Source organism: Melozone crissalis, unplaced genomic scaffold, assembly GCF_028551555.1.
Source record: "Melozone crissalis strain CALT ecotype California unplaced genomic scaffold, PUWL_Pcris_2 ptg000021l_1, whole genome shotgun sequence".
Lineage (NCBI taxonomy): Eukaryota > Metazoa > Chordata > Aves > Passeriformes > Passerellidae > Melozone > Melozone crissalis.
The window spans coordinates 1043988-1071649 of record NW_026535799.1 but is presented as its reverse complement, the minus strand read 5'-3'; the positions used below and the strand labels follow the sequence as shown (position 1 = coordinate 1071649).

The 27662-nt window shown below is 50.7% G+C and overlaps 2 non-coding genes across 2 annotated transcripts; both read left to right on the top strand.

The window, feature by feature from the left end:
* The first annotated feature begins 2139 nt into the window (after nucleotides 1-2139).
* Nucleotides 2140-2222, top strand: LOC128937733 (small nucleolar RNA SNORD45). Its single transcript, XR_008483083.1, has one exon. It is a non-coding gene; the product is annotated as a small nucleolar RNA SNORD45 (small nucleolar RNA).
* Nucleotides 2223-2840: 618 nt separating this feature from the next.
* LOC128937722 (small nucleolar RNA SNORD45) lies at nucleotides 2841-2923 on the top strand. Its single transcript, XR_008483073.1, has one exon. It is a non-coding gene; the product is annotated as a small nucleolar RNA SNORD45 (small nucleolar RNA).
* The last annotated feature ends 24739 nt before the right edge of the window (nucleotides 2924-27662 follow it).

Here is a 27662-nt window from a genome sequence, read left to right as displayed (position 1 = left end):
AACTTCTGTGTGGGGATTATTGATCCCGAGCAGCCCAACCTCTGTCCCGGGATTATTGATCCTGAGCTACCCAGCTCCTGTCCAGGATTACTGATCCTGAGCAGCCCAACTCCTGTTCAGGGATTATTGATCCTGAGTTACCCAGCTTCTGTCGAGGGATTATTTCTCCTGAGCAGCCCAGCTTCTGTCCAGGGATTATTGATCCCTTACTTGTAGGGTTCCTGCACACCCCAACACTCCTCAGGTGATTTAGCACCACAGTAGCCCCCGGATGCAGAGACATTTCTCCATCACATTTAAAAGAAAAGTTCAGGTGGGTTTTCCAATGAGCAATGTGGATTTCCCTGGAGTTCAGCAGGCAGGATCACATACCCCAGAACCAGAGCTTCTGTATCCCTATGGAAAGGTGATGGCACAGAGAATATCTGCTCTGCTGCTGACAAACAGCTGCAGCTGCTTTGGGTGCCTGAACATCTGCAGTGACAACTGCACCCAGCTGTTCCTGCTGCAGGGAGCGGTTTTGGGAAAACATGGGCAGGATTGAGATGCTGTTCCCAGGTGCCTTCTAGAGCAGTATCAATAATCTTTCTGGAAGGAATGAGCTCCTGAGATTTGTTTTGCATTCTTTTATAGAAGAAAAGAAATTTATTAAACTGTTTCTTTGTCCAGTGTCATTGGAGAGGTGGCACTTTCAGCCTCCAATCCATGGTCACTTTTAAAAACCTATAAATGTTAGAGTCAGAAAATAAACTTCCTTTTCCTTCACTTTCAGAATCCCTGAAAAGAACTGCTGCACCTCACCTGCACCTGGGTGCTGGGCCCCAGCTCCTGAGGGCAGCATCATCTGCCTGCTCACCTGTGACACAGGTACCAGCTGGGGAGTGAAAGAGCTGGGGCTGGGTGATCCCAGCGACAAAATAAAGCTATGCCTGCTTTTAATGTACGAATTGGTGTTAAAAAGTGTGAAAAACGCTAATCACGTGTTTTTAAAATGTCAAAAAGTTGAATGATAATAAAATGGTTATAAAAATAGCAATATAATTAGAGTAATAATTGGACAATTTGGATTAGGACAATAAGAGACAATAGAAGCAAAGAGTTATGCATGTCCGGGTACCTTTTTCTGGGCAAAATAAGCCTGATAAAGGACACACGTTAACAAGGGATTAACCCTTAAAAAACAATAACCTGTTGCATATTCACACACCTCATACATGATGCATAAATTCCATTCAAACACAGGATTCTGTCTGGTCAGTGTCAGTTTCTTCCTTTGAATCCTGACGGCTTCTTCCCGAGTGAGGCGGGAAGAAGTTCGTTTGTTCTGATAAGAGAGCAATAAATTCTGTTTCTCTGAAAGATTTAGGTGTCCTGTGGCTGCTGACTGGTGTGAGTCCTTTCTTTTAAAAAAAAAAAGTATCTTACATAGCATAGTTTCTATTTTAACATTTTGTTACAACCTACAACTAGATTTAACACACTACTTAAGAAAACTAATACAGCATCACTTTCTAACGTAACACATCAAGTATTCGTTTGAATATCTGCCAAAAGCCAATCAGAAACCGCGCGTTATTCAAAATGCCCATTGCGGTGGGTGGAAGGCGCTGATTGGTGCCGGGGCAGGCGGAGGCGGCTGCGGGCGGGTCCCATTGCCGGCCCGGCCCTGCCCGTTCCGGCCGCGTGTCCCTGGCAGCGGAGCGGCGGCGGCAGCGGGTGCGTGGTGCGGGCCGGGCCCGGGGCTGGTGCAGGGCCGGGCAGATCCGCGGTGCCCGAGCGGGGCTGGTGCAGGGCCGGGCAGATCCGCGGTGCCCCGAGCGGTCGCTGCCCCGAGCGCGGTGCCCCGAAGGTCGCTGAGGCCCAGGGCTCCGGGCCGGGCCCGGCGAGGCGGTGGAGGGCCGAGGGCGCTGAGGGCGATGGCGGCGGCGCCGAGCCGGGGCCGCGGGAAGAGCCGGGCCGAGGCGGCTCTGCCCGGGGGGGGAGGTTTTTGCTGCCAGCAGCGGCACCGGCTCCAGCGCCGGGCCAAGGGCTGCTGTGGCGGGGCCCGGCTGCAGCCACAGAGAGCGGCCCTGGGCGCTGGAAACGGCGGCTCCGGGCTGAGAGGGCCCCAGCAGCAGGAGGAGGAGGAGGCGGTGGCCGGGCCCGGGATGAGCGCTGGCATGTATTATCTGAGCGGCGCTGATGTCTCTCACGCTTTAGCTCTAGAATTACTCTGAGGTCCGGCCAGCCCCCGATCCCTCTGGCAGTGCAGCTTTTCCCACTGCTGGCGTCGAGTGCTCAGGCCAGGCTGAATCCTGATGGCTGAGTAAGGCGGGAAGAAGTTCATTTCTCCTGATAATGGGGCAATAAATTCTCTTTCTCTCTAAGGTTTAGGTGTCCTGTGACTCCTATCTCAGTGCAAGTCCTTTCTTTAAAAAAATAGTATTCTACATAGCAGAGTTTCTATTTTGCTGCTTTGTTACAACCTAAAACTATATTTAACACACTATTTAAGAAAATTAATGCAGCATAACTTTATAACACACCACACAAAAGATATTCATTTGAATATTTGCCAGAAGCCAATTCAAAAATACACATCTTTAATGAAAGTTTTTCCCCATGGTTTGGTCACAGCAGTGCTGAGGAACAGGGAACAGCCAAATGAGGGAGACCCGTGGAGAAGCCTTGGTGCCCAGAGGGGATCCTGACAGGCGGCCTGGAGAGCTGCAGGTGAGAGAAAGAGATGAAAATTCAACATCTCCCAGAGCCCTTGGGCACAGACACACCGGGCACGGGCTGCAGCTGCGGTGCTGGGCACCGACCCTGGGTTCCCATGGAGGAGGAGGAGGCGGTGGCCGGGCCCGGGATGAGCGCTGGCATGTATTATCTGAACGGTGCTGATGTCTCTCACGCTTTAGCTCTAGAATTACTCTGAGGCCCGGCCAGCCCCCGATCCCTCTGGCAGTGTAGCTTTTCCCACTGCTGGCATCGAGTGCTCAGGCCAGGCTGGGACCCAGCCTGGGGAGAGGGCTCTGAGGCAGAGGGGGAATTTTCCAGAGGAGAAATCCATTTGGATTGAGGTGAAATGTGCATCTGTGAGCTCAGTCTGCAGCTTGTTGTTTAGTCTGACTGTGACTGTTCACAGGGGTCCAAGGATGAGGGAAGAGACAAGGATCTGACTCCATGTTTCAGAAGGCTTGATTTATTATTTTATGATATATATTATATTAAAACTATACTAAAAGAACAGAAGAAAGGATTTCATCAGAAGGCTAGCTAAGAATAGCAAAAGAAGGAATGATAACAAAGGTTTGTGGCTCGGACAGAGTCCGAGCCAGCTGACAGTGATTGGCCATTAATTAGAAACATCCACATGAGACCAATCACAGATCCACCTGTTGTGTTCCACAGCAGCAGATAAGCAATGTTTACATTTTGTTCCTGAGGCCTGTCAGCTTCTCAGGAGGAAAAATCCTAAGGAAAGGATTTTCCATAAAAGATATCTGTGACACTTATGCATAGTAAACTTTTTTTCCCAAAGAAAAAATATTCCAATATTTTCTTTTTTCCCAAAGAAAATATTCCAAGAGCTGTTTAGCATGGGTCCTCCTCAGTTCCACCTTTTTAGGGCATGTGTATTCCTTGGTTGTGGTTTTGGTCCTTTCTTATCATCTTCAGTTTTGGCCGCTGCCCACACTGCCTTCAGAGGATGAGTGCTGATAGCTGGCACATCTGTACCAGGTGTCCTCATCCCATGTTCATTGGATGTTATCCCATCCAAGCAGGCACTGTAACACAAGCACACTTATATCAACTACATCACTATTATGTCTAAGCTTATAATTAACAACAGAAATGAAAACTGTATCTTTATAACAAAGTTATTTTAACAGCACCCATCTAAAATCCATGTTAACATTTGCACAAAGCCAATATTGCAATCTGTATCCATAGCAGGCCAAGGGCCGGGCGCCCCTCGGTGGCTCTGGCCCGGCAGAATTTTGGGGGTCCCGGTGTTTGGTGCCGGCAGAGCCCCAGCGCTGGGCCGGGGGTGCGGGGGACCCTCCCTGGGGGGGGTCGGGCTGCCCGGGGCAGGCGCTGCAGCATCAGCCTGGAGCCACGGGGGAATGGCCCGGGCCCGGCAGGCTGGGGGCTGGCACAGCGGAGAGGGGGCCCCGGAGTTGGGGGAGCCTGCGGTGTCGGACACCCCGATAAGGGGGAGCCCAGGAGCCCGGAGATGGTGGCACCATGGACAAGGGACACCCATGGTGTGAAGAATGCATATTTTATGATTGGCTCTTTGCAAATATTAAAACGAATATTATGTGTTATGTTAGGATGTTATGCTGTATTGATTTTTTAATTGATTTTTTAAGTGTGTTAAATATAGTTTAGGTTATAACATAATGTTAAAATAGAAACTGTGTATGTGAGGTATTTTTTAAAGAAAGGAATGAGGTACTCGCAGCAAGATGGCAGCCACAGGACACCTAAATCTTTCAGAGAAAGAGAATTTATTGCTCTCTTACCAGAGGAAACTAACTGCTTCCTGCCTCCCTCAGGCTTGAAGATGCCATCAGGATTCAGAGGAAGAAGCTGACACTGACCAGACACAATCCTGTGTTTGAATGGAATTTATGCATCATGTAGGAGGTGTGTGAATATGCAACAGGTTTTTGTTTTTAAGGGTTAATCCTCGGTTAATGTGTGTCCTTTTTTGGGCTTATGCTGCCCAGAAAAAGGTACCTGGACGTCTGTTACTCTTTGTTTTTGTTGTCTCATATTGTCCTAAATCCTAATTGTCCAAATTACTAATGCTCTAATTATATTACTATTTTTATAACCATTTTATTATTATTAAACTTTTAAAATTTTAAAAACAAGTGATTGGCGTTTTTCACCCTTGGGTACCCTGGGTGCTGAAACAGGGACCCCGCACAGGCAGCACCCCTGGGCCCCTCTGACTCACCTGGGGAGCCCAGGGAAGGAACCTCTGGAGTTGCCCCAGCAGCCCAGAGAGAGGGGACACCAGTACACACTGGGGCTGCAGGAGCCCAGACAGGAGGGAGCCCCTGAACTGCAAAGTAGGGAGACCAGAGAGGGGAACTCCTTGGTGGGTGTTTTTTTGCTGAATTTTGGTGGTTTGGGTTTTTTTGAGGGTGGCTGAATCCTGGTGGTCTGGAGGTTTTTATGGACATCAGACACCTGGTGAATTCTAGAGATGGACTCAGGCAAGAGGAGCAGCCAGTCCCCAAAATCCCACTCTTGGCATCCCTCATCCCCCTCTGCAGTCCTCCCTCTAACATCTTTAGGCCTCTGGGAAGAGCCCAAAGGGATGGAAGTGCCTAAAACGCTGCTGAAGTGCCTGAGCTGCTCCCAGCTGTGGATGTTCCTGTCCACAAACATCTCCTGGTCAGTGCCACGGGGGGCTGGGAAGGAGTTTAGGGGATCCTGAGAGGATTGGAAGGAGTTTTGGTGGCTCTTGGCTCCATTTGTGGTGCTGGGAAGGGGTTAAGGGGGCTTTGGAGGGGTCTGTGGGAGAGTTTTGGGAGTTCTGGAAGGGCTGTGTGGCTTGGAGAGAACTTGGGTGGGTCTTGGCAGAGGTGGGAAAGAGTTTTGATGGATCTTGGGGCCATTTCTATTGCACAGAGTGGTTCGGGGTGTGGGGGACAGCAGGGATCTGTGGGGTGGTTTGATGGAGCTGGAGTGGCTGTGGGGCTGGGAGGGGGTTTTAGGGCAGTCGTGACCCCCAGAGCTGCCCCCAGACCCTGCGCACAAGGTGCTGCTGGGGAACAGGGGCTCCATGGAGGGGTTTGTGTTCCTGGCACCGTGGGAGTGAGGGGGGATTCCCCGGGGCCCTGTGTGACCCCCCCATGCCGGTGTCACCCCCTTGTCCCTCCCCACAGGGCTCCTGCCCCAGCTCTGCTGCCCCAGAGGGAATTTGGGGAGGGGGCAGAGGGGGTGAGCAGCCCCTGCTGGGGGATGGCCCCGGCCCAGCCCCTTTGTTCAGCATCGAGCTGGGCTGGGGCCGCAGGAGGAAGAGGCCAATGGGAAGCAGATCCTGCAGCTGGGACAGTGCTTGGGGTCAGGGCAAGGTCCTGCCCTGCACACCTGGCTCAGGTGTGACCCTGCCCCAGCAAGGGAGCGGGACATTCCCATCCCCATGGATCAGGGCTGGGAGTAGCACTTGGAGCACGGATGTGGAAATACTGGGAGCGACTGGGAGCTCACTGAGAGGGTGAATTATCTCACCTTCCCCTTCTGAGGCCACCCTGCCAGCTGAGAAATGCTCCTTGGGCCTCGGCATTGGCCAACAGCCCCTGGGCTCAACTCCTCTGCGGCTCATCACAAACACTGTCTGCTCCAGGCACTGCTGATGCCCAACCAGCTCCTGGTTCCTTTAGCAGCAGCCCTGGGAACTGTTTTTGTTCCCTCAGTGGCACAAGATCCCTGTTCTCACCCTGCCAAAGAAAGCTGTTGATGCCAAGTGCAGCCAGGATGAACCATTGCTGGGACTGAAGCCCCTCTCTTGGGGCCCTGCAAACAGCGCTCCAAAAGGAGCCCTTGGAGCTCTCCTGGGCCAGCGACTCCCTCTGAGTGGGGCCTCTCCCAGCCAGGAACTCTCCCGTTTGCTGCACTCGGGGATCCTGAACAACCACAGAGCCTGGGCCAATCCCCCCACTCCTCCAGGCTCAATCCTTTGCCCTTTGCTGGGGAGATGCCAAAGGATCCTCAGGGAGCATTGCCTGCCCTCAGGGGAATTTCTCACAGGTGCCTTGCACTGACTCTTTGTGTCTGTGTGCACACAGGAGTGCCTGTGCTGCAGAAATGTGGCAGAAATGCTGCTCTCTGAGGGGTTTGAGTGCCTTGCATAGCTGAGCCAGTCAGGCTTGTAGGTAAGGTTAAATCACAAGCTGTAAGTGAAGTTAAATGCTGCTAAGAGTAGTTCTTAGTTACTAAGTTGTTACCTTTAATATAAGTTATAAGCTAAGTTAAATATTGTAAAGTGTTTTTCCTCTGTTAAATTGCAAAGTCATAGGTTTAAGTTAAGTTAAATGCTGTTACACTCTGCTCTTTTGCTAAATTGTGAACTTGAAGGTATCAGTTAACATTAAGGTACAAGTTAAGTCCTGTTAAGTTTGAGCTCTGTTAAGGTTTTAGGCTGTATTCATTTTATCCTTGCCCTCACTGTCTTTGTGTCACACACACAGGGACAGTTCTCAGTTCATTTCTGGTTTGATTACCTGGACTCTGTTTGGTTTTGTTGTTGCTTTGTTTCCCTGGTGTGCCTGAAGTGTCCAGTCAGGAGCAGAGTGACTCTTGCCAAGGAACTTTGTGCTGCTGTCCCTTAATATTAAATGTGATTTTTGCTGCTCCCTTGCTGGGGATTTTTTCAGCGCTCTCAAGGCCTTGTTGATAGCAGGGTGAAGGAGCCCTGGCCCAGGCTCTGGCCCTGGGGGACACGGGAATGCTGCCAGGGGGTCCCTGTCCCACCCCCAGGGCCCCGGCCCCCTGTCCCCGTGTCAGGCTCTGGGGTCGATCTCGTGGAACATCCTCTGGGGGAGGCTGCGGGGCCGGGGGACCCGGGGAGACAGGGACCCCGCTGTGCATGAGCAGGGTTGGACTGCTCTGGGGGGAACTGAGGGGGGGGCTGGGGCAGAGTGACCTCCCCAGGGACCTCACACAGCCCCTGTGATGTCACACTGACCCTGTGATGTCACACTGACCATGTGATGTCACACAGCCATCTCTGTGATGTCACACTGCCCCCTGTGATGTCACATAGCACATGTGATGTCACATAACCATCTCTGTGATGTCACACAGCCCTGTGATGTCACACTGTCCCCGTGATGTCACACAGCTATATCTGTGATGTCACACAGCCTCCTGCTGTGTCGCAGAGCCAACTCTATGTCACCTTGTGATGTCATACAGCAGTGCTGTGACATCACAGAAGACCGATGACACAAAGTCACCCTGTGATGTCACAATCTGTTCTCTGATGTCACAGCCTGCTCTATGATGTAACACAGCCACTGGGTGATGTCACAACCCACTCTCTGATGCCACAGAGCCACCCTCTATGATGGCAGACTCTACTCTATAGCCTCATATCCTGCTCTGTGATGTCACAGCCAGCTCTGTGATGTCACAACCCCCTCAGTGATGTCACAAAACCCTCAAGAACTCAGTTCTATTGAAACACTGAAGTTTCTTGGACTTTAAATAGATCTCTGTGAGGGACACAACTGAGAAAGTGTCCCCAGGTTCCAGCTAGAGCAGAACACTGGAGGCAGTGATGACAGGTGGGGACAAGCAAGGGAAAGGTGTCTCTGGTGCTGAGCAAACCTGGATGTGTTTGAGGAATTCAAAGGGCCAAGGCCTGAGCCCCAGCCCCTGGCCAGGCAGATCCTGTCCCTCCCTCCTTGCTCAGGGCTCTTCCCGGGATGGACACTGGCATGTGGGGATGTGCAATGCCAGGGGCAGGAGCATGGGGTGGCCCCTGCCAGGCTGCTGAGCAGGGACAAGGAGGCAATGAGGCCCCAGGCCTGCAAGGGTCACTTGTCCCCTCCTGGCCCCAGGACCAGCAGCCATGGCCAAAGTGCTGCCCAAGGTGGCTCTGTCAGGGCTGTCTTGCAGCTGCTGCCCATCCATGTGCCCTGTGCAGCCCAGGCTGTCCCATGGTGTCCCTGCCCTGTGCCTCTGTCCCTGCAGGCTGTTGGCATCCCCTGGCTGCCCCACCTGGCTGGGCCCTTCCTTTGCTGACAGCTCTGCCTGGCCACTGCATGGTGTTTGGATTGATTGATCAATTAGATCAAAGCTGTATTGGACTGTCTGAAAGGGGATGAGTTTCTTAATAAGTACAGTATGATATGATATAATGTAGTAGAATAAAGCGATGGATCAGCCTTCTGCAATCATGGAGTCAATGCTAATTATTACCTGGCTGGGAGCCTGCAACAACAGGCAAATACTGTAGTACTGATAAACAGAGGTACAGCCAGGGGAGGGAGGCAGGTGGAAAAGGCTTTGTGCTGTCCCTGCTCAGCACGGCCCTGAAGATCTGCACATAGGAGAAAACAATGAACACAAAACAACCAAATACCAAAGACTAAGCACGATGAGTCCTTAGCATAACTCCCAGCCCCAAGTTCCCTGAGGCTGGAGTGTGAGCAGGAGAGCTTGAGGATCTGGGGGATCTCACACAAGAACTGGCCCAGGGCATTGCCATGACATAGGGGCAGGGAAAATGTATTGGCCGTGTGCATGAGAGCACTGAGAAAGGCACTGGCCCAGGCAGCTGCTGCCATGTGGGCACAAGCTCTGCTGCCCAGGGGGCAGAGGGTCCTGTGGTGCAGGGCTTGGCAGATGGACACAGAGCTGTCGGACCACGTGAGGGTCAGAAATGAAAGCTCTGCTGTGATAAAGAACAAAAAGAAAAAGAACTGAGCAGCACATCCAGAGTAGGAGATAGTCCTGGTGTCCCAGAGGGTATTGTGCATGGCTTTGGGGACAGTGGTGCAGATGGAGCCCAGGTCAGTGAGGGCCAGGTTGAGCAGGAAGAAGAACATGGGCGTGTGCAGGTGGTGGCCACAGGCTACGGCGCTGACGATGAGGCCGTTGCCCAGGAGGGCAGCCAGGGAGATGCCCAGCAAGAGGCAGAAGTGCAGGAGCTGCAGCTGCCCTGTGCCTGCCAATGGCAGCAGGAGGAAGTGGCTGATGGAGCTGCTGTTGGACATTTGCTGTGGCTGCACTTGGGCACCTGTTCATGGAGAAAGGGACAGTGAAGGGTTAGAGGAGATACCAGTAACCAAAATCAAAGCCATTTCCCATACACTCTCCTTTGTAACACACAGAGACATGCTCTTGTGTTGAAGAGTTCTGATGTTTTCTTTTTAAGCTCTTTCCATGTACTTCCTGGTATTCTTGGATATCAGAAACCCTCAGCATTTCTGCTGCCCTCTGGTAGAACAGAGTGATTTCCCTGAGGCAAGATAATGAGTGGAGACTGGGGGCAGATGATCTGTCACTTCATTCTGTTTGCAGTTCCTCTGGGCTTTCACTTTTCTCAGGTGGAGGATATTCACAGTCCCACGTTTCTCTTAAAAACCCCCAGGCACTGCTGAGAGCAGATGGATCCATCACAGCCCAGCTCCACATTTGTAGCCAAGGACTCACATTGCTCATTTCACCAACCCAGCAGCATTTTCAGTGTCACAACACCTCTGCCTTTCCCCATGGATCTTATCACTCAGAGATGATCTAGGACAGGTTTGCATGCTGGGTTGAAGCTCCTGGCTTGGACTGAAATCTCAGAGGGACTTTCAAGTGTCCTTATGCTGGCATTGGATGAAGGGAGATGCAGCTCCTTCCCTGGCTGCCCTGACAGCATTGCCCAGAGCCGGGCACTGGAGACAGCGTCACCCTGAGCCAGCGGTGCCCCCTCCAGAGCCCCCAGGGCCGGGCAGCTGCTCCCAGCCCTGTGCTCTGCAGAGGGAACTGGGCCCGGGGCTGCAGAGCTGCCCCATGGCTCTGCTGCAGCTCTGCCTGCACAGGAGGAGCTGTGCACGCCTTGGAGCCTCGGCCCTGAGGCAGAGGCTTGGCTGGGGCACAGGAGGGAGGGGGCTTGTTCAGAGGGAGAGGCTGCACTGGAGGGGATCCTGTGGACATCTCTCAACTTGCCCTGCCACAGCATTGCTGGGGTTTGTTTTCTCTCATTGCCTGATCTTCTCTCTGCTTGCTGGAGATTTTCCTCCTGCAGGTGTTTCCCTGTGCCTGATCTGTCCCTGCCAGCTCTCACAGACCCCAAATCTCTGTGCACTCTCCCTGGCCTGACAGAACCCTGCCTGTTTGCAGGGCACTGGCTGGGGGCAGATTCTGTTTGCAGCTTGGAGAAAGAACAGCTCAGATTGAGCCTGATGACTCCAGCAAGGGTGATGCTGGTGCTGACCATAGGCAGAGTGGCTGAAGGCACATTAGGGATCTCCTGTGAACCTAATGGTCACTAAAAGGAACAGTTCAGATGTCTCAGGCACTTGTCAAAATTCATAATCGTCCTTTAATATTTATCCCCCCCTCCATGTCATTCTCCAGTATAAGGAATCTGAAGACAAAGTCTTAGGAAATGTCCTCATTTTTATCAAAATCCTTCTCTTGGAAATATTCTGGGACTGATCAGAAGCCGTCAGCATATCAGAGCTTCATGAGCATTTCACCTCCTTGCACCAGAAATACTCAGAGATGTACTCACAGAGTCTGTAGGCATTGGAATGTTCCAGCTGTAGGAAATCACTCCAGGAGCTGCAGCTGCATTGTCCTGCAGCCAGAGGTTCCTGTGCCAAGGCTGGCAGTGATTCTGCCCCAGGCACTTCTCAGCCCCTTCCCAGCCCTGCCTGATTGAAGCTCTCTGTGCCTCTGTGCTGTGCCTGGGGTGGTTGTAGGCAGTGCCCCAGCCCTGCTGGGCTGTGCACACGAGCTGCTCCTGGGCAGAGCTGTCTCTCTGTAGCGCTGCCCTTGCCAGGAGCTGCCTCTGGGCCAGGAGCCCAGCCCAGCGCAGCAGCACAGACACAGCACAAAGACTATAATGAGCCTCTGGGGCTTTGTGCTGATGCCCTGAACATCAGTCCCTGAGAGGGAGCTGAAGAAACCTCTCAAGAACTTCGAGTCAGAATCCAATTCCAAAATCTCTTTGACTTTTAATGGGTCCCACTGAGGGACATGACTGAGAAAGTGTCCCCAGGCCCCAGGCAGAGCAGAGAACTGGAGGCACTGATGACAGCTGGGGACAAAGAGAAGCCAAGTCTTGCTGCCCAGGGGCACAGCAGGGTCTGTGCCACCAAGGGCTGTGAGCAGTCACCTTGTCCTGAGGCACTGGGGCCTCCTGGCACAGCCCCATCCAGGCTGGGCACTGTCAGCCCCTTGTCCTGCCCTCAGCATCCCCCCCAAGCTCACATCCCAGCGGCCTCAAGAATCTGCTGGAAGGAGTCCCTGGGGAGCCTTGCTCAGCAATGGCGCTGGGGGCTCCTGAATGCTCCCTGCAGGGACTGCAGGTTTTTCAAAGGACTTTGGGTTTTGCTTTGGCCTTGCAGTCTCTGAGAGCTTTGCGCAATCATGGCCTCCAATTATCTGCTGTAATTAGTCCATGGAGAGGCTTTGTCAGTAACAACCCTCAGTGGCGCTCATTAATGCTTCAAGGTACTTCAGTTATTTTAAGGTACTTGGTGTCTCCCTTTTGATAGAGACTCCGTTAGAGATTTGTGCAATCATGGCCTCAGTTCTCTGCTTTAACAAGTCCCTTGAGAGCTTTGTATTGACACTCAGTGGAACTCATTAATACTTTGAGGTAATAATGGTTTTTAAGGTGCTTTGGAATTTCCTTTCCTCAGTGAGGCTTCTGAGAGGTTTTTGTGCCATCTGGCCTCCAGTTCTGTCCTCCAAGGAGTCATGAGGACCATGTTTTCCGGATGGACCTCAGTGGGATTCATTCATGCTTTGAGACACTCTGGGATTTTCTTCTGTCTTTGACTCCTGGAAAGGTTTGTGCAATCTCCTCTCAGGCCCTGAGATTCAAGGGCTCAGCTCCAAATGCACCATGGGGCTCATTAGAATCAAGCAAGTCCTGACAAACCATGGTTTTGCCTTGATTTCCCTCTACTGTAGTGCAGTTCACTAGGAAGTTTTTTTCCTATTGTTATGAAGAAATATTTCAAAGAGCTTCTAATAAATCCACATTCCTGTTTTAAGGGTGTATGGTTCTATTTAGAAAAGAAATGTTAGCAGAATTCTGTGACTGACATTGTCCCAGGGACTTTGCTAAAGGAGCTCTGGCCTGCTCTGAGAAGCTGTGTCTTGAGATCTGACACAGTGTGGAGAGCCTTGCTCCACATTTCCAAACCCCATCCTGTCTCTTCTCACTCACCTGGCATCAGCTTAGTTTGGAGAACTGGCTGCTCTCAGGCAAAGAGGGTTTTTTTTTTTTTCTTTTAGCGCTCTAAAACTCCTGAGCTCCCTGTTGAAAACAGACACCCTCCTCAAGTGTGTGCCAAGCCCAAGCTGCCACCAAGACCCCTCCAGAGCTGCCCTGGGCCAGCTGTGAGGATGTGTGGAGGCCCAGAGGCCTACCATCAGAATCTCAATCCCCCAGACATGGAGGACTGGTTCTAGATAAGAGGAATAGGCTTTCAGGTTAGGGTGAGATGCTTTCTTCTCATATTGATCTTTGCAGACACATGCCGATTTATGTTACGTTAGGTTACCCCATTGGCCTAATTACCCTAGTTCAACTCCTATTGCCCACGTTTGGCCCTAGAATGTTCTCTCTCTATCCCTCCATTTGCCCTAGTTTGCTGTATTCCTCAACCCTTGTTTCCCTATTGGCTGACCTGAGATCTGACCCCCTCCTCTGCACCATTTTCCCCCATACCCATTGGACCCTGACCCTCAGCTCCACCCTCACTGCCCCATATAGGACCATGATCCCTCAGCCTACACCCTGTCTTCATCCCTGGACCCTGTTCAGCTGTGTAGCCTGTTCCTGTACCAATAAACCCAGTTTGCTGGAGATCATATGAAGACCCATCCTGCTCATTCTGTCAGCTTTCTAAGCAGCAGTGAGGTTTGGGCTCATGAGTGCTAGACGCTCCAAGGGCCTCAGTAGGGCCATGATGCTACACATGGCGCCCGAAGAAGAACCAGATTCCTTGAGGTCCCTGTGAGCATCTCCAGCAGTGATCCTGCCAGCCAGACATCACTGGAAGCTGTACCCCTTCGGGTCAGCCACAACACTGAAGTGAGACTCCAGTTTTATCAAATCTCACTTAAGAAGAAGTTGACAATCCCCTCAACAGCTGTGGGACCAGCTTCTCTGACAGCCCCATAAGCCCCACTTTGGCTGGAGATTGTGCCTGTGAGACTGAGAGCGAGTGACTGAGTGGCAGAGAGCTCCCAGGGCTTTGGGCTTTTGATTTTCTGTTCCTGTGGGTGGGCATTTCCTCTTCCACTGGGGGCAGCTATGGGAAATACTCATTCCCAAGCTGAAAAGGATGCTTTTGTTAGGTCTTGGTGAGTTTTAAATTTAGAGGGGAGTTAATTTTCTGAAGGGAGTTTAAAAATTATTGTTCATGGTTATTTGAGGAGCTTCCTGATATCTCTGTTGATTCTATTTATCAGTTACCATTTTGGGATGCTGACGGGGAAAAGCTTTATATTTTATAAACACAAGGGGTTTTAAAAGTTGAGAAATTTTATCTGTTGTTTCATTCAAATTATAGGATCATTTAATGAGTTCATGGTTCCAACCCTTTGCCCTGGTTTATTCAACCCGCCCTCCACGTTCCCAAACCCAGGTTCCCTGAGAACAGGATGGGAGATGGAGCCTGCCCTTTGGCACAGACAAGCCATCTGCTGTCTGCCATCTCCCCTCCTTTTCTGTCCTCTCCTCAGGATGGCAGTGGCCATGCTGCCTTGAGATATTCCCTCACCCACATTCCTTCATTCCCTAGTTCTAATCCCCCTTCCTATAAATCACAAGATGGCAACACTCCTGTTAGAGAGACCGCCATTTTAGATACCCTCCCGCCTTCATCCCCATTTCCTGCCTTTGCTCCAGGTGCCTCCTCTGTGACGGGTCCTACCTTAATGTTGAATTCCACCACTGCATTGGGTCCCTCCCCTATCATCAGAAAGGTTCTCCCCAATGCGGGCTGCACCTCTCCACTTCCAGGCCCCTGCTCCAGTCCAGCCTCTTCCAGTTCCCACATCACTGGAACCGGACATGGGGCCAACTGGAAGGAAGCCATTTTGGCTACCAAAGGCCTTAAACGCCAGGCATTGCCGGTCGGCAGAAAGGCCTGCGCCTCTGCCAGCAGACCTGCCTCCTCTACAGAGGAAAAGAGTGATAGCTTATCTGAGAGTGAGGAATCCATAGGGAATAGATTCCCATTTAGGTTTTGGCCCCTGGGAATCCATAGGGACAAGATTCCCATTTAGGTGATGGCCACTGGGAATCCATAGGGAATAGAATCCCATTTAGGTTTTGGCCCCTGCTTATACTGCACAGTTGCCACCTGAATCTTGGATTCCCTACCTCCATAGGGAAATGAAGGACTTAGTAAAAGCTGCCAAGGATTATGGGAGGGGTTCTCCCTATTTTAACAATTTGCTGGACATGCCATTTACTACCCACATAATGGTGCCACAAAATTTAAGATGGTGTATGAAAATTATATTGTCATCTGATGAATTTATTTTCTGGAAAGGAGTTTGGATAAATAAAGTTCATGAGTTACCAAAAGGTTATGTTGAGGAAGAAGGGCGACAACACCTCACAATGGACCACATTACCAGGGAAGGAGACTATGCTAGACTGCAGTATCAGGCTGAAGTCATCCCCCAGTCAATACTGGAAGATCTCAAAGGCGCCGCACGGTCCACCCTCCTCCAAACACCTGATGCTTCTACACACCACACTGACTTCACTTACATTCACCAGGGCCTGGATGAGAGCTATATCAAGTTCATAAAGCACCTTATGAAAGCCCTGGAAAAACAGGTAGATGATCAAAAGGTCCAGGATTATCTTATTAGCAAATTAGCTTTCTGTAATGCCAGTATTGACTGCAGAAAGGTTCTTCACAGCCTCCCCCTTGACCCTGAGCCGACCATTGCTCAGATGGTTGATGCTTGCATTTGCCAGGCGATCTCAGACTGTGACTCCAGCCTAGCCAAGGCCACCAGTCAGGGTGCAATTGAAATGCTGGTTGCAGCAAATGTGCTTCCCCACAATACAGAATGTAATAAAGGCAGTGGAAACTGTTGTAACTGCAGGAAAACTGGACATGTAGCAAAAGACTGTAAATACAAGAATACTGTTCTGGTTTTTTACCCAGCCCTCCTTCCCACAGCCTATACCCAAACTGTTCCTGAAGCCAACAGCACTACCAGCCCTCAGGAAACTCCCAGCAGAGCATGAAATGACACCAAATATGAAGTTATTCTGTCTCACCCTTCCATTGGTGAGAGATGTCCTAGGTTACAATATAAAGATGTATTCTATTCCCATCCTCAAGAGCTGTTGAAACAGGAGGGGCATTGTTTCATTCCTTATCTCCTGTTAATAAACCCATCAATGCCTTTCTGCATGACTCAGAGATAATGCCCTCCAGGAGCCATTTCTGTTTAATGGACCACCTCATGACTCATAGAATGATATCAGCCCATTGTGAGATGCTCCACCCAGGGGGGAAGAGCTAAGCATGCCCCCCTGGATATTATCTGGGGTTGGGGACAAAACAAGCTGCCTTTCCACTGGATTCCCCAGAGCAACAGCTACCTTTTCCACTGGATCTTCAGAGGTAGGCTACACCCTACTACAGGATCGCTGCTCCAGCATTACCACATCTGCCACTCCAGGAGGACTGCAGCCACCATTCCAACAGGACTGCTACCAACACCCTGACCAACAGAGTGGCAGGTTATATTCTGACTTTATCAGTGTTTTTTGTTTTGTATTATTGCATGATTTTTTTCCCTAATAAATTGTATTTCTGACTTTGAGTCTCTCTCTGGTTTTGCTTTCAAACCAGAGCAAATGGAAAAGCCTGAGTGGGTTTCCTGAAAAACAAACTCACCTCAGAAACCACCTGCTCAGTCCAGGCTGCCTGGAATGATGTCACCCTTCTACAAGGGACAGTGTGAGCATAAATGATCTCTGGGAGCAGAATTCTCTGAGTCTTGCAGCTGAATTCTCTGTCCCTGTCCTTTCCCTGGATCTCTGTTCAGATGAAGCTGCTGGTGCCATTCTCACCTTTTACCTCTCTCTTGAATGCAAACAGATATTCCCAGGTGTATTAAGCACAATTTTTCAAAGTTTCTACAAAACTTTTGTGTTCCTCATGGAACGAAGGGGCCATTTTGGCACTGAGGAGGTGACGTGGAAGCAAGGAGTCAATTGTGACGCTGGGGTCCCATTGAACCAAGGGGCCATGGTGACACAGCTGGGCCACATGGATCCAGTGGTCCATTGTGACAGTGTGGATCCAAGGAGACAATGGAGACACCCCCAGAACCTCATGGAAGCAAAGAGTCCATGGTGACCCATCAGGGCTGCATGGAGCCAATGGGCCATGGTGGCACTGCCCATCCAAGAAGGCCATTGTGACACTGAAGAACTTCATGACACCAAATATCCATGGTGACACAGCAGGGCATCATGGGAACCAAGGAACGGCTGTTGGCGGTATGGAAACTCATGGAACCAGGAGCCGTTGTGGCACTGCAGAACCAACAGAGCTGCTGGACCTTGTCCCCTGGCCCTGCACAGCTCCTTGGGAGGCACGGCAGGAGCAGCACCCTGGGAGCCTCAGGAATGCCCCTCTGGGATCCATGGCACACACTCCCAGGGGCGGGAATTCCAGATTCCAGCCAGGAAAAGATGTTCCTGCCCTGGAAGGCAAAGCTCTTAAGAAGGAGAAAAAGGCCAAGTGGAGCAAGATCTTACAGTGACATTTCACTGCCAGCCTTCATAGCTTCACCCGTGGTTGTTGGAACTCCTGGAGTGGGAATTAAATCAGGGCAGGGTCTTTGGTGGGAGCTGCCCTGGGTCAAGAGAGACACTGAGAGAGAAACAGAGCAGGCAAAGAAAGGCAGGAGAGAAAGAAGGGCACAAACACACTCAGCTGCGAAGGTGGCACTCTGAAAACAAACTGGAACTGACAAAAAATGAATGGGACAGAAATCAGTAATTCTGAATGTTTTATTTACTATCAAAATGCAGGCCACACATCCAGCCCCACACAATCCCAATCCCACACCCTCAAGTTTGGATGCCACTTCTCCCAATCTCCTTCCAACCCCATCTTACCCTGGACATTGTGGAATCAAGTAGATTTGTCATGGGACTGAGTTTTTCTTAGGTGGGAATAAGGCATTTTGACATGGATTGGTCAATTTTGGGGTAAAATTGAGGTGTTTTCAATGGGATTGAATCATTTTGAGGTGACAGACCAATCTATCTGGAATTCTGGAGTGCAAAGATATGGAGAACACTTGCTGAAATCCCCCAAGAACCCACAAATCCTACAGAACAAATGTTCTCAAACCATAAATTCCACCTCAAATACCTGTTAAATGGCGGGACTTTAGACATCCTTGATCAATTACTTTCATTTTAGTCCTATTTCAGATGTTTTTAAGTGATAAAGACAAATCAGAAGAAAATTAGGGCCAAAAGGATAACCAGCCAGGTGTCCTCCCAACATGGATCACTGGGAATGTGGGTCATCAGTGTTCTGACCAATGTGGGTCCTCCCATGAGGATGAAGCTGCACTAGTGCACAAAGCTCCTTCTGCAGTTGGAGCACATGCAGGGCTTCCCTTACCGGTGCCTACGTTGGTGTCGGGTCAAGGAAGAGCTGTGTGAGAAGCTCTTCCCACACTGGGGACACTTGTAGGGCCTCTCCCTGGTGTGGATGCACTGGTGGATGATGAGGTGGGAGTTGCGTTGGAATCCCTTCCCGCAGTCAGGGCAGCGGAAGGGCCTCTCCTCAGTGTGAATCTGCTCCTGCAGGATGAGATGGGAGCTGATCCGAAATCTCTTCCCACACTGGGGACACTTGTACGGCCTCTCCCCGGTGTGGATGCGTTGGTGCCTGATGAGTTCTGAGCTGCAGCTGAAGCCCTTCCCACATTCCTCACACTCGTAGGGCCATTCCCTGGTGCGGATCATGTGGTGGCATATCAGGGTGCTGCTCTGCCTGAAGCTCTTCCCACACTCCAAGCACTTGTAGGGCTTCTCCCCATCGTGAAGCTGCTCATGCACCACCAGCTCTAAGCCCTGGCTGAAGCTCTGTCCACCTTCCTGGCCCAGGGTGGGTCTTTCCTCCTCAGAGCACCCTTGGCTGGGTTTGGAGCCCCTCCTCCTGTGGGATCTCCAGGACTTTTCCTCTCTGTTAGATTCTTGTGCCATGGAGCTGCTCAAAACAGCCTCTTCCATGAGGTTCTGCTCTGGGGATTTTTCCTTCCTGGTCTCCATCCTCAGCTCCTTGTCTGGGGGAGGAAGGACAAAGAGAGGATGAGATGTGCCTCTGTACCAGAGGGAAGGGGAAGGAGATCTCCCCAGTGCTTCCCCGGCAGGACGGCATTGGCAGTGGGGTTGTCCTGCAGCTGGGGGCCGTGTTGGGCTGGGAGATGGAGCAGGAGAGAGGGGGAACGGGGCACTGACTTCCTCCTCACCCGCCTGGGTGTCCTGGGGCATTGTCTCAGCAGGTGGCTGCTAAGGAAGGCAGGAGCCTCCCTTGAAATGGAAAATGTAAACAACCTCCTTCTGAACTGTTATAATTTTGAAATTATAGGGCTCTAAGACAACAGATATGGGAATGGGAATTACAGTTATTTAGCAGGAAAATTAAAATATAAACACAATAGTACAAAGAAAAAATACTGACAGATTCAGAATACGATCTGACACCCTATGGGTTACAGTGGTGGTGGCAGTCCCAATAAACAGCGGCTGCAGTCCTCCTGCAGTGACAGGTGTGGTTTTGTAGAAGCAGGGATCCTGTAGAACAGTGGGATTTCCTCTGAAGGTCCAGTGGTGGTGGTGTTGGGCCTCGTCTTCCTCTGGCAATCCAGTGGAAAAGGCTGACTGTGGTCTTCCCGCCCTGTGATTATATCCAGGTAGGAATGCTTGGCTCCTCCCTCCTGGCAGAGCTTCTCACAATGGGATGATGGAATTTTATCAGTCCTGCAGTGGCACTCAATGGCCCATTAACAGAAGATATCTCCGAGGAGGGAGGATGGGTTGTGGAAGAGATAAAGAAAACTGCTCATTTAACAGAAGGTAACTGCCCCATCAGATAGGAATAGAATACACGCCCCATGTCCAACCTAAGACAGCTGGGAAATGCTTTGCAGTATTCTGTGTCTGTGTGTCTGTGTTCATGTGTATTTTACACTCAAAGTCCCCCAAATTTCCAAGAGGTTTTCCTGGGGTGTTGTCTTGTCCCTGTGTCCATCTGCACCTCCCTGTGTCACTCTGTCACTGTCACCTCTACACATCTCTGAGCCCACTGGCACCTCCCAGGTTTGCACTGAATCCCTCCCTCCTGCCCTCCAGCACCAGCAATGACCACGGCAGGGAGCTCAGAGCAGGAGCAGCCAGGCCAGGGCTAATGCCAGGATCAGGAGCACCTGGCAGAGGCAGGAGGAATCCCCCATTCCAGGGGGTGCAAGGGGGGCACCCATGTCCCCTCCCAGCCCCAGGGCTACAGACCAGGGAGGAGATGCCTCAATTGCCTCAGCTGAATTGCTTTCCTCAGCCCTTGGCCCGGGAAGTCTCTGGCTGGAGCACAATCTCTAGAGAAGAGTTTCTGCAAGGAAGAGAAAAGAAAGGAATTGTTTCTTCCCTTTCTCTCATCACTGCCCCTTGTGCTGATTTTCTTGGCATCTCTTAGCAAAACCAACAAAAAAGCATCTGGAATGAGGTGTTTCCCAGGCTCAGTTCCTAAATAGGGCCAAAGGAAGGTTTTCAGCCAGGGAAAAAGCGACAAATGTGGGATTTGTTCAGACAGTTAAAAACATGACAGTTTCTAAGCACTGGAAATCCAGAGACTATAAAAACCAGAGTTTGCAGTTGTAATGGTCCATTGTCCTCCCTCTTCCCACTGCTGATTTGTCACATCCCAACTCCAGAGGAGCAGATTATGGAAAGAAGACCTGCAAGGACTGTTGGAGGCCTAATCCCAGAGACTGGAAGAAAGAGTGAAATCAGGAAAAGATTTCCAGTTGTTTTCTTACCATATTGACCACAAATAGCTGTGTAGTCCATGGGCAATATCCAGATGAGCAGGCACATTCCTGGTTTTTAATGCCAAATTGCTGTACTTTGGAACATCTTTCTGGATGAGAACAAACCACAGGCCAATAATTGACCCACTTCAGTTCCCAAATCAGAAATCATTCAACTTCTACCAAGATGTGTTTCTCTGCAGGTGTCCCAGATTGCAAGGCAAGATGGATTTTATTTGCCATCTCTATGGCACTTTTCCTTATCTCTTCCACAACTACTCCTCCCTCCTGGGGGGACATCTGCTGAAAACAGGCTATTGAATGTCACTGCATGGCTGGTAAGAACTACAGCATCCCATTGGGAGATGCTCCGCCCAGAGGGAACAGCTAAGCATTCTAGCCAGATAGAATCTGGAGATTCTGGAATAGCAGCACAGCTTCTCCCCTGGATTTCCCAGATGAACAGCAGCTGCCTCTTCTTCCACTGGATCCTCAGAGAAAGACTACACCCTTTTCTACAGGACCCCCTGCTCTAACAGAACCACACTTGACACTCCTGGAGGACTGCAGCCACATTTCCAGTTGGATTGCTACCAACACCCTGACCAACAGAGTGTCAGGTTGTGTTGTGACTCTGCCATAGTTGTTTTAGTTTACTGCATTGTTTATTTTATCCTTTTATTTTCTTCCCTATGAAATAACTGTTATTTCCTGCTCCCATATTTTTTGCCTGAGAGCCCCTTAGTTTAAAATTTATAGCAATTTGGAGGCAGGGAGGTTTACATTCTCCATTTCATGGGAGGCTCCTTCCTTCCTTAGTAGACTCCTGTCTTTCCAAACCAAGACAGAAGGACAGAAGGCACTTTGATTCCTTTTGTCCCAAGTTTCTCCTGAGTTCATGACTTCAGATGAACTGGAATGGTTCCAACAGCACAAAAGCAGCCGCAATGAGCAGGATCAAATCCCCAGGTCACCAGTAAATGCCCCCAGCTCTGGCTCAGCCTGAGGGGCATCGCTCTGGTGTGTGCGGGGCTGGCTCCTGCAGGACACAGCGCTGGGAGCTGCTCTGTGTCCCGCAGCTTCGGCATCTCAGGCGCCGCTCCACAGCTGCGGGGCTGTGGCACCACTGCTCCATGGCTGTAGTTCCTGTGTCACCACTGTTCCATGGCTGTAGCTCCTGTGCCACCACTGTTTCATAGCTGTAGTTCCTGTGCCACCACTGTTCCATGGCTGTAGCTCCTGTGCCACCACTGTTCCATGGCTGTAGCTCCTGTGCCACCACTGTTCCTCCTTTTCCATGCTCACTCAACTGCTGCTCAAAAGCTGTGCTGTGCTGTTTCAGCACGGTTCCTCAGCTCCTGCACCACTGCTCCACTGCTGCTCCAACACTGCTCATCTCCCACTGTTCCACTGCTCCTTCTCTGCTCCTCCCCTGCACTCCTGCTGTTCCACAGCTGCTGCTTCTGTCCTAGTGCTGCTGCCACAGCTGCAGTGTTATAGAGAGGGGAACCTTTGGGCAGCAACCGCTGTGGTGCCACAGAGAAGTCAGTGTTGGGAATGCCAATGCAGTGGTATCACAGAGAGGGGAGTGTTGGGGGAGTCACTGCTGTGGTGTCACAGACAGGAGAGTATTTGGTGCTGCCACCTCTCTCGTGTCACAGAGAGGAAAACGCTGGGGTTGCAATTGCTTTGGTGTCATAGACAGGGGGACATTGGTATTGCCACTGCTGTCATGTCACCGAGAGGGGAACACTGAGGTTTCCACCATTGGGATGTCACTGACAGGGAAACACTGGGGCTGCAAATGTTGAGGAGTCACAGAGAGGGGAATGTTGGAACTGCCACTGTGGTGCTGCCATAGAGAGTAGAGCTTTGTTTGGCCACCTCTGCAGTGTCATAGAGAGGAGAACTTTGGGGCTGCCAACACTGTGGTATCACCGAGAGGGGAAGGTTGGGGCAGCCACTGGTGTGGTATCAGAGAGAGAGGGACGTGGGGCTTCCACAGCTGCAGTGTCACAAGACAAGGAGGGGAAAGTTGGGGCATTCACTGGGTCTCCACCAAGGCTAACAGTGAAAGCAGGGTTCTGCGGGAGGCAGCAGGGAGAGCAGACGCTGTGCTGGGTGAGCGAGGGAAGAGTCTGAGTGCAGAAGGCACAGCCCACCAGGAGGCCACCAGGCAGAGCTGTGAAGCCTCCCCAGATGAGGGTGACCTGCCCGGGGTGTGCCCTGCTGCCCCCAGGACTGTGCTGCCACCTTTGGCAGAGGTGTTTGCCCAGCAGGATGTCCCCTGGTCATCCGGGGCCGTGCCGCTGCCCGGGTGAGAGGGCGCTGTCAGCTGAGTGTGCCGTCCCTGGGGTCAGTGGTGGAGGCGCCCCGAGCAGCCTGGCTGTGTTAAATGTGCACCCTGCAGCCCCTCCATGCCCTGCCATGGCTGCCAAGGCACCTGAAAGCACTGGCTGCTGTGCAGCTGTGCCCTCTGCTGCCCCTTGTTCTGCCCTGCTGGCAGAAACTGCCGCAACCGCCCAAGAGCAGCACGGGTTGTCAATGGAGTGTGCTGCTGCTGATCCAGAGGGTGGAGAGATGTCATGCTGCAGAGTCACATTGAACAGGCACTCTGCCACTCTGCTGTGCCCTGCTGCCACAGCTGGAACCCCAGAAGCAGCACTTGGTAGCAGCAGTGAGGCGCTTTGCCCCTGCAGCCACTGCAAGGCACCCAGCTGCCACCACTGTGAGATGCCTTGCTCCTGCAGGACAGTGCCTGGCCATGGAGCGGGGTTTGCTGCCCCTCCACCAGGCCTGCCATACCAGCTGAGATCTCAGAAGCAGTGCCCGGCCCCTGTGAGATTCCAGCTCCTCTGTGCCATGCTGCTGCCTCTGTAGCCATCTCTGCCTGCAGTGGAACCACCTCTCTGTGCTTTGCTGTGACTGAAAGTGCCCCTACAGCTGTGCCCAGCTACGGCGAGACAGTGCCCGGCCCCGGCAGGAGAGCGCCCTGGCACTGTAAAGGGGTGCCTGGCTGAGGAGCCGTTCCTGGCTGCTATGGAGCTGCCCGTGCCTGTTGCCAAGCTGTACCCGGCTGCTGTGAGACTCCCAGCTGCTGTGGAACACCTGGCTACCATCAAGCCGTATCTGTCGCTCCATGTCCTGCTGTCAACTGTTGTGAAAAGGCATCTGCTGAGCGGTTCACACGGGGGAGGTCCCCAGGCGGGTGCCCCGCCTTGGCCAGCACCCAGCAGCCAGCTTAGAACTGGTGCAAACCAGGGGAATCCGACTGTTTAAATAAAACAAAGCATCACAAAGGCCTGAGATGGGTATTGACGCAATGTGATTTCTGCCCAGTGCTCTGAATGTCAAAGTGAAGAAATTCAATGAAGTGCAGGCAAGTGGCAGGAGCGACTATGACTCTCCTAAGGCAGTGTTTGAGAGTATAGTTAAAAACCGGGCATTGCTGCAGAGATTGCACTTCCTCGTGGTCCTGCTGGATACCCTGTGTAATGTAACCCAGTCAATCTCTGTCCCAGCACAGAGGCAGTGGGGATGGTCAGTTCAACATCCTCCTGTGGAAATTTCATCCTCCTGAAACAAATTTACAGTAAGAGCTGTGTGGCTTTTTGCCCAAAACCTGGCTCCAGAGTATTGGGATTTAATTCCAACATCACACTGCAACATCAGAGTTTGAAAGTGGGCAAAAGATTGCTACGTCCTTGGGGGTCCACTCTCATTCTTATTCTACCTCTCCTAACATTGTGGCAAATTTACTATCCAGATCCATAAAATGGGGAACCACTTTAAAACCAAACCTCTAAATGTGACTAGGTAGCCTTGGTGTCCCAGGGTTTTAAAGTGGACAGTTTGTCTCAATTTTGTAAGGGAAATTTGATGTCTTTATTTTCTAAAAAGCAGGTAGACCTCTTGTCTAAAAACTGGGTCGACCTAGTGCCGAAAAGTTTACCATCAGAACCCCCCATTTTGGCAGACCATGGATTGGATACACTGGTGAGCTTGGGGTTTTATAGATCAAAGTTTTTAATGAATAACTTTGAATGTGTTCATTTTCCCACAAGCTGGGAGGGTTTGAGCAGGCTGCCTGAGGTCTATGAACAGCTTGCACCACAGCCAAGTGTGGGACTGAAGACCTGCCTTCTGAGGAACTGTGAATCGTTTGTGCTTGACAACGGGAAGAGAAACAGCAATTTTGAGACTGAGGGCACACCAGAAACATCACCTACTGAGCCAGAGAACAACACCAAGCTGGCGGCATCCCCAGCTCAGACAGAGAACTGCAGGGAACAGACACTGGAAGACATCCTTACTGTGACTGTTCCTGATAAAAAATCCACCTTGTCCTTGCTGTGGTACCCAGGTGAACTGTGTGTTGGGCTTGATTGAACATCTGAGGGTAACCCATGGGAAAAGGAGGGTTTGCTTTCAGTGTGCTCAATGTCAAAAAGAGTAGAGTAATTATCATAGTATTGTTTGTCACTTTCCTAAATGCAGGGGAACAGCAGAAATTGCTCCAGGCAGGGAGTGGATATGTGAGGAATGCAGGAGGGACTTCAAGATGAAAATTGTTCTGGGACAAGACAAAAGATTGGCACATTTATTGATTAGAAATCAGGAAAGGGTTGCTTTCCCACCCAAAAGAGACTTCCAACCAAGGAGCCCACAAAAGATGCTTGACTAAAGAGGAGGAAGAACTACTGATAAGATTGAAGGCTCAGTTTGAGGGGAACAAGAACATCAATAAACTCATTGCAGGACACTCATCACAAGCAAAACAGCTAAACAAAGCAAGGACAAAAGGAGATTGCTGCCCAAGAAACCAGCCGAGGATGTAGATAAAGAAACAGGGATGAGTCATCAAACCAGGAGACCACATGAGGGCCTGAGAATGGACTTGGACAAAGATCCTGGGAGGAGTCAGATGCTTGGGAGAGCAGCTGCTGGAAGGAAAACAGATCCCAAGATGAGTCACCACCCCGATAAGGATAACAACAGCTGGGAAACAGCAAGTGACAGAGGGAGAGGCAGCTGCAGACCCATTATCTCAGAACCCTCAGTGAATGGTATCAGCTGGGACAATTAACACCTTCCCACAGGCATTCAAGCACTTCCTAGATGGCCAGGAGATGCAATCAACAGTCAATCAATCAGCACAGGAATGCTTCTGATGCTTTGAATCAGCCAGATAAGAATAGCAACCAGAGATAAGGGAAAAATGGGGACCCAGGAAAAAGGAACAACAGGAGCTTTTCAAAAATGGATGAAAAGAAGAGCAGTTAAGAAAGGTAATTTTCTTTTCGTCCAGGACCTGTTCCATCTAGATAGGGGAAAACTTGCTAAAATGATCCTGAATGACACAGTGTTTGTCCTGTGAAATCATACCCATCGAATATTTTTCAGTTTTAAAAGCCATATGAGAACACTTGATAGCCTTGGGAACTTCCAAACGAATGGGAAAGCCGACAATGGTGCTTTCAGAGAATTAATTACAGCAATAGAAATTGAGAAAAATGGGCAGGAGATGAGCAAAAATTCAGCTCCCAGTTTGGGATAACTCTAAGAGACATCAAGAAGATGGACCCAGAGAACTCCTGGACCATGGAGATCTTCAGCTTATGGTTAACATCAGGAAAAATCCCAGACATGGTGAGGGGTTGCAGGACTGTTTTGATTCCTAAGTCAACCAAACCAGAGCGCCTAAAGGACATTAACAACTGGAGACCCATCCAGATCCGATCTTGCTAAGACTGTTCTCCAGTATTTAACCAGCCACACTGACCAAGGCTTGCCCCCTCAACCCAAGGCCAAGAGGCTTTATAAGAGCAGTGGGATGCTCTGAAAACCTGAAACTCCTGCAAATCATAATTCGGTTGACAGAAGGAGAACACAAACCCCTGGGTATTGTATTTGTGGACATCACCAAGGCTTTTGACACCGTAAGCCAGCAGCACTATCTACATGCCCTACAGGAAAGGGAAGCAGATCCCCACATCATCAATTTGGTGAGCAAATTGATGTGTGAGCATTAATTTTTGTGAGCAAATCCATGTGCCTGCTCCCATATTTTTGCCTGAGAGCCCCCTTAATATAAAATTTATAGTAATTCAGAGGGGTGGGGAGGGTTTACATTCTCCATTTCAGGGAGGGTGCCTGCCTTCCTTAGCAGACTCCTGTCTTTCCAAACCCAGACAGATTTTGGCGCCCAACGTGAGGTTTGAGGGCACAGAAACAAAAAAGGGAATAACAGTTCTTGAGTAATCTAATTTTTGTGTGTGGCTATAGAAACCTCATTAAGTGGCACCATGTGGTCCAGCTTGCCCTGGTTTGGGTGGCATGTGATCATGGTCTTATTTCTCCCATTTGTAGGCCCTTATCCAAACATGGGTCCTATAACCAAGGCTACTGTGTCTGTTATCCGGATTGTTTTATGGGTGAATAAGGTGAGGAATTAATGGATTTTTAACTTCCTCTGGACAGCAGGCACATGGATTCACAGCTATCACACACTAACTGTATGTTTTTGGGGTTACTTTATTAATGGCACCTGCTGTAAGGAAATGACACTGGGTGAAATATTCTCCCAACCCTTAAGCCATTTCTTTGGGTCCGCCCCACCAGTTTTTGAAGGGTTCAGTTCCACTCTGAATATTTATTATTTCATACAGTGGCTAGTGTTGCTGATAAGCCTGCTCTATATAGCATTTAGAGAGAAGGGGTGACTTACTTGGATAACCACCCTGACACCTACCCCAGAACCTAACATGCCACCAGAGTCGTCTAGGGATGCTGCTGCCCCAGAGCCTGACCCTGCCCCACAGCCCACCCCAGATGTGAACTACCCAGATTGGGTGGGGGGAGTCTGGTGAAGGATATACATGAGATGGGCCAGA